At 35.2% G+C, this 16425-nt stretch overlaps 1 protein-coding gene across 8 annotated transcripts in view; it reads right to left on the reverse strand.

Annotated features, from left to right (window-relative positions):
- The window catches only part of ARID2 (AT-rich interaction domain 2), a 94458-nt gene that overhangs the window by 56744 nt on the left and 21289 nt on the right, over positions 1-16425 (reverse strand). For 2 of the 8 annotated variants that reach the window (XM_086884630.1, XM_086884628.1), the window contains one exon: positions 11301-11379. The exons of 5 other annotated variants lie outside the window; for them this stretch is intronic. The gene's annotated coding sequence lies outside the window, so the exon portion shown is untranslated. Of the gene's footprint in view, positions 1-11300; positions 11380-12254; positions 12350-14425; positions 14548-15308; positions 15438-16425 lie in introns of all 8 variants that reach the window. One more of the 8 variants, XM_086884632.1, reaches the window with a different exon arrangement.

Raw genomic sequence — 16425 nt, forward strand, 5'->3', positions numbered from 1 at the left:
AAGAGTTGTTTTTGGTTTTAACTGTTTTGTTTTACTTTTTAATTACCACACCAAACATGCTTTAAAAAAAAAAATAAAAAATTAACCATCTATTTATTCCGATTGACCCTCACTTCTTGGGGCCTTATAAGGATCACATTAACTGTTTTATTACAATACAACCAGCAAACACTGAAAATGGCAGAAATTTAAATAGCATATGAATAGAAGTCAAGTTACATATCATCTTTAAACTGCTCTAAAAACACTTTATTTGGATTCAAGTAAAGGATTTAGACCTTAGGCTTTTCTTTAATGACATGGAAACCTTTAATTAGGTTTTCTAATGTCTCACTATTTTCAGACACATCCCATACATAGATTGCCTTCTTTAATTAAAACCAAACCCCTAACACAGACTAGGAAACTATATCCATCACACAAATTACCAGATAGAGTTAAAATAAGGCTGTGACTCAATTTATTAACTAATCTTTAAAAAAATCCAAATAAACCCCACTGTTTTATTTTCAAAATAGTGATACCATTTATTATTGATAGCCAGAAATGCAGTATCGTCCCTAATGAAAAGGTGTTTAAGACACCAGTAGTTGACAAAGTTTGTCATATACTACACTTACAAAAACCCCCAATGCCCACAACCGTAGTTTGAAACAGATAATTCATTACAAACACAGTCAAGTTATTTGATTAAACAATCAACAGGCAAACATTTCCTTAATTAGATGTTCAGTGTGAAAAAACGTCTTGATTATCTTTATGGCTCAAGAATAAATAAAACCCCATTTTTCAGAAATCTGTATGGAAGACCAACACTTCTTTTTCCCCCTCACTTTTTTAAAAAAAATTTGGTAAGACTGACAAATGTGGCTGATGGCAAATGAAGCAGATCTAACTGCAGCTGCTATACTGACACTTTCCCCTGGCAAAGCATTACCGCTCCCTCTGGTGTCCATCTGACCCCGTGCCAAGTTCTTTCCACACACCAGAAAACAATTCTTTTAAGGTGCATAGGTGTGCATACACGAGCAGAGTGACATGGGAATGTGCATACAGAGAAGTTTCTTCCATGTATACTGACTGAAGCAGCTGAGTTTGGGGTCAGAAGGGCACTGAAGCTGGCACAGAGGAGTATATGACTGTAAGAGCCAGAAGTTACATCACATTATGCTGGCCCAGAAGAGCAGCTCCTGTTACAGTAAGTTATACTTCCCAGACAGTCCAGCCTTACACACCATTGCCATCTTTCACCCTCACTCTCAGATGTGCTACACCATCCTACTACTGGTATACTACTGTATGAGAACTGCTCTCCAATCAACCCCACTCACTGAAAACTCCAGCAATAGCCTGCCTTTTCTTTCCTTCTTGGACTAGTTTCTTTTCCCCACATCAAACTTGATTAATAAACATCAAATCTTCCCCTTGGGGGAAGGGAGTATAAAAAAAGGGGGGTAGTATAAAAAAAATGCCAAAGCCAGTGAAAAAGTAAGTGGTGGGAGTTTATAGCTAAGCACAGAAAGAAGCTGGCGTTCATTTTTTCACTACCAGTGATCCATTAAATTACCTGAGCTGATTTGTGCGACTCTTTCCCAGATAAGAGTGTTATTTTACTTCCAATTATCTAAAAAGTATCTTCAAATCAATAATAACAGATGACTTATCTAGAAAATTTTACTGTTCCCCCTCATCACAGCAATGTCAATGATAGGAAGTTTGTTACTGGTTTTCAAGCAGTACTGAAAATCCTTAGTGATATGATGATGCGATGTAATACGATATGATACAATACGATAACATATGATATGCTGGGTACAAGCATTATTTCAAAGACTCCAATTTTACACACTGAAAACAGCACCGTGCAGTCAAAACCAGGAATTATAACACTTTTTTATATGAACAGTAGCGTGACGTTTAAAATAGCAGATGTGACACTAAACACAGAAATAGTCTTGACAATACACTGATTTTGTACCAAAAGAAAGCTGAAGTGGTCCAGGACAGTGTGCAAGTCTGATCTGTGCACAAATACCTTTCTCTTAACAAGTCAGAGTAGAAGTATCTATACAACAAATACCTAACAAAGTATTTAATCCATTGATCAAATACTCTTGGGTTATAGCAGTTGTTGCCAACAATCTCTATAGGCAAGCCAAATTATGATAATTTTCCTATTACACTGAATAGTGCACAGAATGACTACAACTTCCAGGGAATAGAATTAGAATGACAACAATAAGGTGACAATTGCCTAAACAACACAAACAGAACAGCTGAAAGTATTTTCACTGCAAACAAGACAACAGAACAGCTTGAAGTATTTTCACTGCAGACATAGAAAATATATCAGGTTTCATCCTATGACTTGCAACTCATACTCACAATTAGAAGCATGCCGTCAGCTGGGCAGCTGGATTTTGGCTTGTCCTTCAAATGTGTAAAGAATTTAAATACAATTAGGCTTTTATATTAACACCCTATTAACTCACATGGGAAAAGTTCAATCCTACATTACTGTTGTTTGAATCTAGCTATTGACACAAGGCAACAGTGAATTTATTTAGTGAATGACAAAAAGTTGGGAAAGGTATTTAATTCTGGAGAATTTAAAAAAAAGTGAAAAAGACTGACATTTTTTGGAATCTGATAACTGTATTACTTTATCTTTTAACTGACCTTACCTAATTTTGTCACAACTGTTAAACATAATGATGTAACACAATTAAAGAGCCAAATGCACACTGAAAAAAAAGTCAACTTCGTGCCTGTAATAGCTGCAGCAGAAAAATAATATTTATATGCAAAATGCAGATACTTAGCTGAAGGTGTTAGAAATCCTTAGAAAAGACTGCACCCTGGTGGAAGACTTGTTAACTTGCTGTAATAGCTACTTCGTAAAGCCATGGGGTTTAAGTTTTAAATTAAAATTTAGGTTTTGTAATAAGAAATTAGTTGCTTCACAAAATGAAAAGCCCTTCAAGCATCTGTTACTTTAGTTCTTGAGTCTTTGGTGCCAATTATTCATGACATTTCAAAATACTAAGCCAAATATTTAGAAGCATTTTTATGTAACTATATACATTTCCATATCCACATCCTGTGACACAAAGAGTAGGAGGGATAATTCTCTGTAATTCTCTTCCTTAGCCACAGCATGTTAGTAAGCATGAAAACTCCCAACCAAACCAAACAACAACTAAAAGAATAAAACCAAGTAGCATACCAAGGGGATGCACAAGAAAACATGCTTTTAAAATCTCTGTGAGGAATGCAAATAATGAATCAAATATTTGTGCTTTATATTCCCCATAAACCCTTAACATGCTTACTTCTTCCTTTGGCCAAAGCAAAAGTCTTTCTCACAAGAGTTCAACATACCCTAAGTTTTCCTCAAGTTTTACTTCCCCCTGTTAGCAATCACTGCTTTTTCCCTTCTGTGCCTACCGGAGACCTGCTAAGTACTTGCAGCTCCCACAGACCCATCTTTCCCAACTAACCAAGCGAGGACCAGCCTGTGCAACAAATGGTTCACAAAAATGTGCAGCTTGGTATGTTGCAAGCTGCTGAAAGCCATTCCACCTGGAATACACGCAGTCCAAGCCGTCTCTAACCCTCCCTCACAGCCAACATTTCTAATGTCTCTTTTCTTTATCTTTCTGCTAATTTTCCAATTGGTTATTGGAAATTTCAAAAGAAGTTATTTCTTTCTATCAAACATGGCTGAACTTGGTTGACAAGTTCCAAAGCTCTCAGAGAAGACAGGCAAACAGTACAACCACATGAAATCATTCTTCATAAAACTAATATAGTTCTACCAAAAATACCTAGTAAGACAGTCATATCTACACATTACATATGAAAGCAGGCAAATACTTGCACTAGCTGCTTGAACCAGTACTTTACTGGCCCTGCATGTAGTGTTAACAAAAGAAATGCAATTATAACTGGTGAAACAGACAAGTGGAATGACCAACTCTGAATTTGGGGCGAACACATGTATGAGCTACTGTGACACAGTCGCAGAAGAAAACATCCACAGAGCAGCAGGCTAGAATTCATTTAACTTCAGGCTACCCTAAATTAAAATAATGTATATTTTCTAAGGTAACAGTTTTATGTATTAACACACACAATATATCACTCTGTGCTCTGTACTGCCAGCAGGCAATAAAGGGAAGAGCAGAATGAGATCATCATGTGCAAGATACTGTTTCAGTTTAACAGCCATATTTTTACATGCAAAACAGCATATGCAAAAGAGCAACAATACACTTACCGTTTGTCTTGCAACCATATTTGGCCATTTAAAAAAAAAAACAACAAACCAACAACTTGCTCCTGAATTCAAGGTATAAGCACCTATAAATCTGTCCTGAAGATTACACTAATTTTAAAAAAGGAAGCAGATTTCCAATTAGTACTCCCAGATAGAGCAAGTTTGCACTTCCAACTTCTTGCTTACTAATTATGAAAAGCTTTTCTTAGCCTTGACTATTCTTGCACCTTTCAGATTTACCAATGCAGTCATGGATCATTATTTGTGACAGTAACAGCAAAAACTCTCCTTCAATTCAGGTACCACTGGTCTGACTTCTGAGATAACTTAAAAATGCTGTTGACACATCAAACAAGACAGGAAATTTAGCACCATGAAGGAGTTGCATTAATGGCAGTGAAACAGAATTAGAAGTGGTTAATACCATTGCATGCTCATGTAGACACAGACCATATTTACTCTCAGAACTTTACTGGAATGGCAACTCTAACATTTGAAGCATCTCCTTTGGTAATTTTCAAGTATTAATAACCGTGTGGTATTCAAACACACTAAAGGCAAAGTCTCCTCTTGCATCAGCTCAGGGTCTCCCATGCAGCCAGCCTTCTACTTCATATTCATACTGCAAGCTAATTAACACATTAACAGTTCTGCTACATACAACTCAGTAGTTCCCTCAATACTGATCAGAGTTCAGTATAATGAATAATCTTTTTTTTTCCCTCAAAATTCTGAGGACACCTATGAACTAAACAATCAATAGTAGATTATGATAACATGAGTAAGTTAATACTGTCATACCTTTTACTGTAAAGGAAGCACTGTACTTCAATCAGATAGTGCTATCATACAAGAATATTATTCACACAGTTATCTTCATTGAGAAATCATGGAATATTCTGACAACAAAAATTAGAAATCAACATATATACTCCAGAGACTGAATTACTGATTTTCTGTGAAATATGAAAACATTTCAGAGACTGTCAGGCAGGTGGGGGAAAGTGGGAGTGGGCAACTTTTAATATTTCCTGAAAGTAGTTGGCTCCCAATGAATGTGCTGAGGTGCAAGCCATAAAAACCCAAGACATCTAAAAATAGGGCTAGAAATACCTTTCAAAAGGCATTTGATCAGTACCAGCAAGCAATACTGGGATGATCTTGTCCATCATCCCAGCACTGCTTGCAGGTACTGATCTGAATTGATCTCTTCCTGGAAAAGGTTATTCTAACCTGTTTCAAAAATTGATGGAGCTTCCACCAATTCTCTACAGGGATAGGATTGACCACTGCTTATGTTAGGAAACTTCTAACAACCTTTAATCTAAATTTCAGTTGCTCCAACCACCCTCCTCCACTGCTCTGTCCCACCTCCAACAGACACAAAAGACGTTTTAGCATTATAGTTGGTCCTTTCACATACTAAAGAACTCTTCCCATGTCTCTTTTGTCCTCTCTTATGTAGACCAAACAAAGCATTTTTCTTCCACTCTTTCCTCAAATTACACTTTCAAGCCTTCTGATAACTTAACAGTAAATGAGTGCAGGTGGATAGGAATAATTAGGTGAAAAAAGGAAAAATACTCCTACCACTTTCTCAAAAACATGTAAGAAACACCTTAGCAACATCTGCACTGGGGCAGGACAAACAACACCAAACAAATAAAACCGAGAAACAAAACCTACCACTAAACCAAATAACCATTTTCTAAAAATTATGAGATTATTTTTTTAAAAATAAATACATTGAAAAAATATTGATATCAAGATGTACTAGTATCAACACACACACTGTATGTTACTATACTGTTAAGTGAGCAAGACAGGCTAAAAAAGGCATACTCTTCCTCCTGTTTTCCACAGACTCCCAAAACCCCTGTAAGAGCACACTGCTGCTAAATGATTATACAGGATTTCACACCATTAATGAAAATGTGCTACAAGATCTCAAGAAACAGCATGAAAACTGTTAATTTCAGGAGTTTTTTTAAAGTGTCCAAAGTTAGCATGAATTTCACTTCTCCTGACCCTTCTTGCTGCACTCTTGCAGCAGTCCCTCTGTAGTCAAGGCCATGCTGATAAAGTGAGATGAGAAAAAAAAGTCAGTAAGAATAACATTTAATCCCAGTTTACATATGTATGGATTCCTTCAAATGCTTTAGGAAATCACTTACCATCCTTTTTATTTCAAGTAGTATATTGACATTACACATTATGTTTACAAAAGCAATAGATACAAAGAAACAGATATACTTCCCCGACTACAAAATGGGATAAAATAGTCATCTAAATAGTACTTGTAAAGTTTCATTTATGCTTCAGAAAACATTTGGAATCTGAAAGCAATACTTTTTTTATATTATTCTGTTTCACGTATCATGTGCAAAGAAGCTAAGCTCTGTTCAAACAGTTAGAGATAAATGAATAGAATTAAGGGGTTTGTTTAGGCATGTTGCAGATACTCTAAATACCAGGAACTGTCTCAAAAGAAATACATACATTTTAAGACACAGAAACTGAGATATAAAATATTAAGAGAACATTAACTCTGCCCTACTGAGCTCTGTTAAATGCAACAAAAGATGAACATTCTGAAGGCATGGTTTTTAGCATTTGTAGCCCAATCCATGCTTAAAAAAGGTAACTTTCTTTTCTCCTGCAGCATGAAAGGAATACTTCTACTTTGTAAACCCATGTATCTGCATTTATTAGGTAACAGCCCTACCAAGCTGTTCAGAGGAATCATAGCTGTCATGCCATTCCACCTGCTGGGATAGCATACATACACCAAATCTAAAGATGAACAGGAAACACAACTTCATCTGTGAAAGAGGACAGACTTCCTATAATCACCTGAATTACACAAAAGTGAATAGCAAAAGCAACATGCAAAATTACTTCTGATGTCACAGAATGTCACAGTTACCACAACCTTAGCTCTAATCTTTGCCATGTATTTTTTAGTATCATGTATAATAGCAAGCAGTTCAGGCTAACCACAAGCTAAATTCTTCGAAGTACTGTACAAAAGATTTCAATGTGTTTTGGGTGCATCTAAAGTTTGAATAATTTATCTCATCCATTACTAAATTAATTCAGGTTAGAAACATACTGAAAGAGAAGATTACATTTCTCAATTCAATTCTTCATTCATTTAAATTTTAAAATAATTAATGAGTTTACTTACAAAAAATCCCAGCAGTTTTATTATACACTCAGAAAGTACTGTATTCTGCACAGGACAGGCAGCATTCACCACTGCTTACATCACTTTCAGATAAAGACAAGCTAACAGCAAAACTAAAACCAATGCACAGGTATTCATGAAAGCAATAAATTCTGAGCTCCCCCGCCATTTGGCTCTCTGTTATAGGGATATTGTATGTTGGGTCCTGGAGAAAAACCAATACAAATGCAGAAATCCTGCCTTCAGTGCAAAGCTAAACAGAACTGCTTCTGAGTCACAATCAAGGACAGCTACTTATGAGGCTGGTTATAGTTCAGGGTTTCACGTTTTATGTTATGCTAAAAAGAAAACAAAGCATTAAAAACTGGGTTTTTCAAGCATTAGGTAGTCCAATGCCCCATCAGAAACAGCAGGGGGTAGTATTTCTGTGTTTTTAAACCCATGTACAGGTCTTATCCTGCATTTTTCCTCCTTACAGGTTACCCTTAAATCCCTCATGTAGATTCCTTTAGTGCTTAACTTCTTCCGGCTGCACTCCTGCCAAGCAGAGTTGACAATCCTCTTCTGAGCTGGCTAACACAGGTCCTGCAACCTGGTGACCAACAACCTGGCCACTCCTCTCTGCTCCCTCTGCCTTACAGATTTTATCAGACTTTTATTTACCACTATTGTGGAAATCATTAGCCTAGTAACAGGTCACCTCACAATGCTAAATTATATCTTCCTATAAATACAGGGACTGACAAATGGTGTAAATTTAAAATATTAACTTGTACAGCACCACAAGTGTGTATTTTACAGACTAAAAGAATATTCCCACCATGAGTTTATTGTCTGAGCACATCAGAACAGCATCTAGCACAAGGCAGAATATAAGAATTTTGTGCATGTCATTTGTAAAACAGTTTTTGGAAATGGCAAAGCTACTTGAACTTTCTCACTAAGACAATATTTTCCCACTTAGGCTATGAATTTAGACCATCAAACTTTTAGTTTTATCTAAACCAAGCCAACACCTACAAAGCATATTACTTTACTCCTCCACTGAGCCTAATTTTATGAAGTGTAACACCAGGTAACTGAGATTATGTTGGTTTTATTTAATTTGTTTTATTTCTTATGCCTAAATATTTTACCTTTCTTTTTCAGAGTTTACCTTGATACCCACACTCTACCTCCCCTGCCCTCAAATTCAGATTGCCACACACAACTACTATTTTTTCAAATATTTTGTTTGCGATTTTAGGATACACTGTCACATGAATTACCATAAGTAAGATCCACTACTGTCTTTGATTCAGTTGAAGAGCTGATTCCCAGTTCTCCAAGATGAATTTAGAAGTATCTGAGAAACAGGACACATTAACTTTCCATTTTTGTGCATTGCATTTTATTTGTAATAAAATGTCCTTAGATCAATGTAACCTAAATTTTAAGGATTTCTTTTTTAAAATACAGCAGAGTTTGTGTAAAATATATGAATACTGTTTCAAGGCAATTGGTTGAAGGATGTCCCTCTGATGTTGTCATTTGTTCTTAAAGAAAGTTACATTGATTTCAGAAAAAACCCTTCAGCTTCAAATTCAAAGCTGAAAACTTAAGAGCAGACTAACCGTCTAACCAATCTTGCATTTAGTATGCAAAAGTGAAACACAAGAAAAACCCCAAAGTAACCCTGTAATTAACTTACATCATTATCATTATTGCATTATCACCAAAGGGTGAGGAAATTCTCCGATTCCCCTGTAAGTTACTACATTGTGAAAATATACCTTGACAAACAAATGAAAATTAGTGCTAAACTGTTTTATTTATGGTCATAGAGGATCTAAAATAACATTTACTGAGAAGAATTCAGAGTAATAGAGATATTATGTTGTGAAATCACTATTTAGTCTTTTGATTTCACCCAAGGTACCCCATTCAGGAGTTTCAAAATGATGCAGAGATGCCATATACTGCCTTCTCACAGTGGCAGTTTCTATACTGAAGATACAACTGTACTATCAATTTACTGATTTAAGTGAAAAATGACCCTAAACAATCCACTCTACCATCTTCCACCTCTAAGTAGGCTGGAAACTACTTTTTATCTTTGTATCTTGCAGTTCAATCAGCAACCCAATCTGAGTAGCAAATGACCACTGATAAATAGGGAAGTTACAGGAATCCATTAGCAGAGGAACACAACTACACTTTTCAAGATGGAAGGGAACTGTATTTCTAGAGGGCAGCTAAACTGTGATCTGCATTGTAGTAGCTAGTACACTGTGAGAATTAAACATTCATTAGCAATTACCTCCATCACGTCCTTATGATCAATCTACAGTATTGTCAAAAGAAGAAAAGCACAAGAGCAAAACCAATCCAAGTCCCACTGGTGGCACATACGCGACTAGTGACTACCATGATGATGACACAAACCTGGCAAATATTTCTACATAATATCAGGTATAATCTTCTAAGCACAGAATAACAGGTTTTGAAGAAACCCCTGAATATTACCTCATCCACTGCCTGCTCAAAGTAGTTAACTTCAGCAGTCTCTGCACAGTCAAGTTTTGTCAGTCTCCAAGGACAGGTTTCTCAGCCTTCCCCACTCACTCCAAGCATCAGTAGTGAAATGAAAGTAGGTAGTTGTATGTGTTTCTACCACTATGTATTTGAAAATCACATACCTGCTACGAAAATGTATTAAGCTCCTTTTCAGGAAATTAGATGGCTTTTCAAGCACATTAGAATTGAACACTTATCAGTTTTTCAAAAATGTATTTAAACAAATCAACAAGTCAACAAAGAACCTAACCTGCTTTTTTTTTTTTATAAGCTTATTTTTAATAATCTTCACGAAAACCTACAAATCTACATCAGTTTCAAGAAGAAGCTGAAAACCAGCAGAACAGATGTGTAAAATTAAGGGAAAAATACTCTAGCTGTGTTGTTCATATTTTAACAGAAATGCAAGTTATACTGCATTATTCTTTCAGTCAACTGCCAACAAATCAGTATCAGATCTTTGACAGAAGCTATCACTTTTCTTACATGGTTCAAAATTCTGTTTTTCTCGTTTACTTTCTTTCTATTCTAGTCTAGTCCCCAACAAAGCCTAATTCCTTCTTCCTGCTCAGGGATATAATTATGTCCTCATTAGTTCTGAAATGCAGTACAGTAGGAATCTGTTGATTTTTTGGCAGCACAGGCATACTAAATAAGAATAACCAGATGCTGCTTACATCACTTTCAGATATAGACAAATTAAAAGCAAAACAAAATCCAATGCACAGGTGCTCATGAAAGCAATAAATTCTGAGTTTCCCCACTATCTGGCTCTCGTTATAGGGGTATTCTACGTTGGGTTCTGAAAAAAACATTGTGTGTTCACAGCTCACAGCTATTTCATGCACTCAGATGTACATATCAAATACAAATTATGCAGATAAAACTCTGTAACCATCTGGTCATCTAAAGTATTTCATATAAATTGTAAGTGACCTATTTATTGGTACATAGAAGGCTTCCCAGTCTGCATTTTCTTCTTCCTTTTTGTTGTTTTTGATTGAAAGTTCAGGATGGCAGTTCGCAGAACTCAATGTATGTTTGTTCTTTTTATTGTACACCAACAGGTGCACACAGAGCCATTAAGCAGGCTGGTGCTAAAGAAGGACACAATAGTATAACTACTCAGTTATGCTCTAGAAATCAATGGAATTACCAAGGAGGAAAACAAAATAAACTGAAGTTCCAAATGAAAAATGACTTGTCACTTGCAGGAGTGCCTAGTTATAACTAAAACTGGCACTTTCATTTTCCGCCATCTTCCAGTTTATGACTTACTAAAACAATAATCACTTCCAGTGTCGGGACTGAAACTGTTCCTGGTCCTCCTCATTCCATTTGTTTGTTTGTGGTTCCTCTGGACAGAAAGGAGAAGGGTAGATTAAGAAAATCCATTACTATAATATTTTAAAGTGATATTCAGATTTTTTTTCTCTCTGGGCTGTTTTTTTAATCCCAGTCTTTCTGGAAGCAAGACTCTGCTTTCATGAATATATTCTCAGAAGGCAAAAGTCCAAACTGATTGAGAAAGTACAGACTTAGGATTTCAGTTTAAAAGAAACAAACTAACCCCAACAAAGCAAACTGCACCACATGCAATTCATACACTATTTTCTTGACAGAAGTACAAACTACAACTGGTGAGATAAGTAAATGAGAGCATATAAAAAAACCTAGGTTAGCCTATTTTTAGTACTGTAGTACTAAGAATTACTGACATTTGAATACATATTGACAACCTGAATACTCATTTTTTATTTGTCTGAGAGCTATGCTTACCACTAACTTACATAACTTGAAAAGCAAACAGTTTAATACATTAAATCGATTGTGTGCACTAGAAAGCTCATATCAAATATCCATGCATTTGGAACAGAGACATAAAGTACAAGGGCTATAACAGATAGCCCTGGAATGACCTCCAGGATGATTCCATGTATGGCAGCTCAGTTCAAGTCTCATTGTCTTTGCTTATTTAATTCTTCCTTTGGAAGAAATTTATTGCTTGTCTTTACAATTCTCTGTACAATGGGAACCTGCCTTATTCAGAACTTTACAATAGGATCATTACCGGAAGGCGTACATCTAGCATTATGTACTTTTAGGAAGATGGCTGTAGTTTCACAGTCATAACCATCAGATTCTACATTAAAAGACTGTTACTGAACAACAATACAGGTCTATGTGTACAAATAAACCGAAAGGAAGTGTCTCAGTCACCTCTGCAGTTACCTAAGGATGAAAAGGAAGATCCTGCCTTCCACTATGTGCCTACTTCCCTGACAGGAGCCATCTGGCCCTCTCCAACCACTTGGAGTTGCTGCCCACTTGAAATAAAACCAGAGAAGAGCAAGGTGAAGGACACAATGTGCAAATGCACAGAAAAGTCTTGTACCATTGCCTTTATAATCGAGTTGTTCTACTATAAATGGCTACTTTAAAAAATATAGCATGTACTAACCATCAGATAAACCATGTAAAATCTAGGAATCTGCTCAGAAAGAGATATTATACATTGAGAGCCAAAGGTTAGAATTTTGCCAGCATATCAGGTTTCAAATCTTTATTTTTTCAGAAAGCTTCATCCAACTCCTATGAAATTTAGCAGAACTTATTTTAACTGGCTTTGGCTTTAGTTCACAAGACAATTATGGAACCAAGAATACAAGACCAAGACCTCCAGCCCTATGTCTAAAAAAAACAAAAACAACAGCCAACAGTAAACATGAGTGTAACATTCTTCACTACTCATTTAAAATGATTGAGCATTCTGATGTTTAAGCACATTTTCCAGGCAAAAGCAAGCACATAAAAGTTACAAATAACTATAATGAAAATACAAAAAAGCACCACAGATAGAAGTAAATGTTAGTTATTCATTAGCCTGTTTTTTTACAGTGAGTTAGGAAAAAACCACACAGTAGTTATTTCTGCCTATTACTGCAGTAGAATGTTTTTCCTTTTCTAATTCTCTTGAAATAAATGTCTAGTCAAATAACAGAAGTTCCAATACTGATCTGCTTCCAGATATTTTCTCTGTTGTCGATTATTGACAGATACCTGAAACTGCCTAGATGGTTTCACATTTTCTAGAAATTACTACAGTATAACTGATCCTCTATATTACCAGACATTCTTAGTAAAGCAATGTAACTGTCTTCCCCTTTCAGTGCAACAAACACTGAAAGCCATGACAAAATACAGGTAGCAGAGCCATGCAGCACTCTGCTACAGTAGATCTGGTAATACCTTGTCTCTTGAGCCCAAGGGACACAGGAGTTGCATTGGGGATTAGTAAGAGAAATAAACAATGGTTATTATAAATGTTTAAAGATTAAGGTAGTGAGCACTCTTTCATCATGCACAGTCTACCACTGAACCACCATAATTAATAATGAATTCACTTGTAATACTTTAAGATGTTTCAAAAAAGAAAAGTAAATTAAAAGAGTGTGACATATTCCTAAAACAACATCTCATTTAAGTTGGTATGCAGCCCATTCACTGTCAAATGCAACACGCTTTGGGATTGTACATTTGTACATACACTTCATATTCAGCATGAAATATCTTTCCAAAATCATATTTGATTAAAACCAGAAAAATTACTAAAGGCAGTCACACCATGCAAAAGCATGAATAGTTGTAAATGATGAATATCATAGGACAAGTGTCTGTCAGTCATTTCTTCATGCAACTAATAATTTTTTATTTTAAGGAAAATATTTGTTGCATTATATCCTTTCAAAGCAATCCATCCTATCATTTGTACAAGCTGGAATACCCAAAAGAGAGCTGTATTTTGTATTTACAAATATATGACAAATGCAAACATTTTTGTTACTGGCATAGTGCTTCAATGCCAGCACACCCAATATTGCCAGCTCAAAACCCACAAACTTCACTGACCTTCTTGCAAAGGACTGAGTGGTTTGAAGACACCTCAGCATGTATGACAAGAGGTGCTAGGAAGCATTTTACAAGCTCTGCTGGCATACTAAAGCAGAAACCTGTACAAGTCAGAAGATAGGCAGGCTAATAGATACTTCAGTATATATGTCAATTTATACATACCTAAGCAGATGGAACTACACTGAGTTATATCTGAGTTATATATGTATGTATGTATGCAGTAATAAGCCATAACAATTATTAGTTTGGTTGATACTGAAAGAACAAATAAGACATTTATGTAGCCATTATTTTTGCTCTAAGAATATGCGACATTAAATTTAAGGTAAACTAACCTTAAATAATGGATAGAAACATTAACACCATTGTCTGAAACATAAATGGAAACTTCAGAAATAATAATGCCACTTAGCTTACAAGCAGTACTCCTTAGAGGATCTAAATGGTCTAACAGTTTACCTGTCTAAAGTTTCAACTGGTGCACCCCTTACCTGTCAGATTAAGGAACAGCCAAAATTTCTATCTAGAAGACAAACCCCAAAGCACTATTTTCAGAGTCTGAATGCTTTGCTTGCTATATGCTCTAAAGTTTGTTCTTCAAATCTGACTTCCACTTTGGAGAAAGAAAAGAAAGTCATTAATGTTTATAGATACAACAATATGGAGACAGATAAATTTTTCATTTTAACTCTCAGGAAAAAAATGTTAACTTTTCAGAAGCACTGTTTTTTTTTCATGAATCCTTAGTGATCATTGGTAAATGGCTGATAGCAATGCTGTAGTCTCTTAAACAAAATCATTGCATTTTTCAATATCAATAAGTGATATCAATAAGTGATTTTTGCCTATTAAATATTTTGAATTAAGATTCTCAGAATCTTAATCAGAATTACAAAGTGGTTACAAAATATAACTGTAACTAGCCAATGCTAGTAATGCCTAGTCCATTAAAACTGACATATACTATAATATAAAGTTCAATGAAAAAAACTAAGCTGCAGATGCTGCAGCAATACTGTAGTATTCACCAGATTGAAGTTTAGTCTTCCACAGATCAGTTTTTCCCCTTTCAATAATGTCAATATTTAAATGGAATCTGCAATATTAATCTTTGATTTCATCTTTTATCTCATATAAGCAACTATAAATTATAAAAAATAACAACAACTGTAAAACTTCCTTATTTTTCCCTCAGCTGCAGTATTCAAAACCACATCACAATCTAATGAGAAATGGAAGTAATTGAAAAACCACACTTCATTCAGTGTTGGAAACTGAATATAATTGAACTAGTTCTACAGGTGTTTCAAGTTTAAAGGATGCTCTGACTTCAAGGTGTGGCCTCACTACCAGAGAAGCATAAAAATGACATACAAGCAGCATTTGTCATGTTACCTACAATCTGACACCAACACAATCAGAGAGAGAGTCTATTTGGTTCCATTATTGGTAATTGTGATGGAAACAATTCTTCCCAAAATACACAAGAAGAGATTTCTGGACCTTCAAAGAAAAAAACATTAGTTGCATTTATTTCCTCTGTGATTAATTTCCAGTACTGCTTTGCCCTTTCCCATTAGTGTGGAAAAAACAAATAGTTTAAATCACAATTAACCTAATTTGCTGAATCCTGAATGATAACTATTTACATATGCAAATTTCATTATGAAGCCTTAAATCAAATAATTCTCATTGTCTTATTGAAGTAGAATAAGAAAAAAATATTTACTAGGGTATACTATGTAGTATTCCCCAAGACATTGAAACTTATATTTCAAATGTACCATATGTATGAAACTATAACACAGATGAGTTATATGCTGCTGTACTTCCCTTTAGTAGTTTATTTATATTTTTCCAATGAAGTGCATTGTGAAAAAGTAATAATTAGTGAATTACAATTACTGCCTACAACTTGACACTGCCTCTAAACCACAAGTTATCACCTCACAATACTAATGTTTAGCAAAAATATATTACACATGCTTATCTTTCCTACTCTCACATGAGCACATAATCCCAAATCACCCTATTGTAATACTCTGCACAGGAACCATTTGTGATGCTATCACTAGGGATTGCAGCATTAGATAAGAAGAATGCAACAGACTAAATCCTAGCAAGGATTTTATTATTTTATATTCCTTATTATTAACCACATTTTAGAAATTATATTTTCCCCACTTTTTTTTCCTTACAAAACTTCTCCAGAAAGTATTATGTATTCTTCCATTTCACAGTACTTATAATGATGCTTTTACAAAAAGCCGAAGTGTCAGCATGTACTGTGGTTTTTGTCTTCTTTTTCTAAAAGGTGATAGTGAAGAAAAAAGGATTACTTGTCTTTTATACTGTCTTTATTTAAAACTTCATCTTTTATCGGTGCATGTAAGTATGGTTCTTGGAAAATATACCACTGAACAGCTTACAAAAGATAAACTTCTCCTATTTTTTACCTTCCAGGTCTTCTCATTAAGAATTTTACATTTTT

Source organism: Cyanistes caeruleus, chromosome 4 (assembly GCF_971803275.1).
Source record: "Cyanistes caeruleus chromosome 4, bCyaCae1.hap1.1, whole genome shotgun sequence".
Lineage (NCBI taxonomy): Eukaryota > Metazoa > Chordata > Aves > Passeriformes > Paridae > Cyanistes > Cyanistes caeruleus.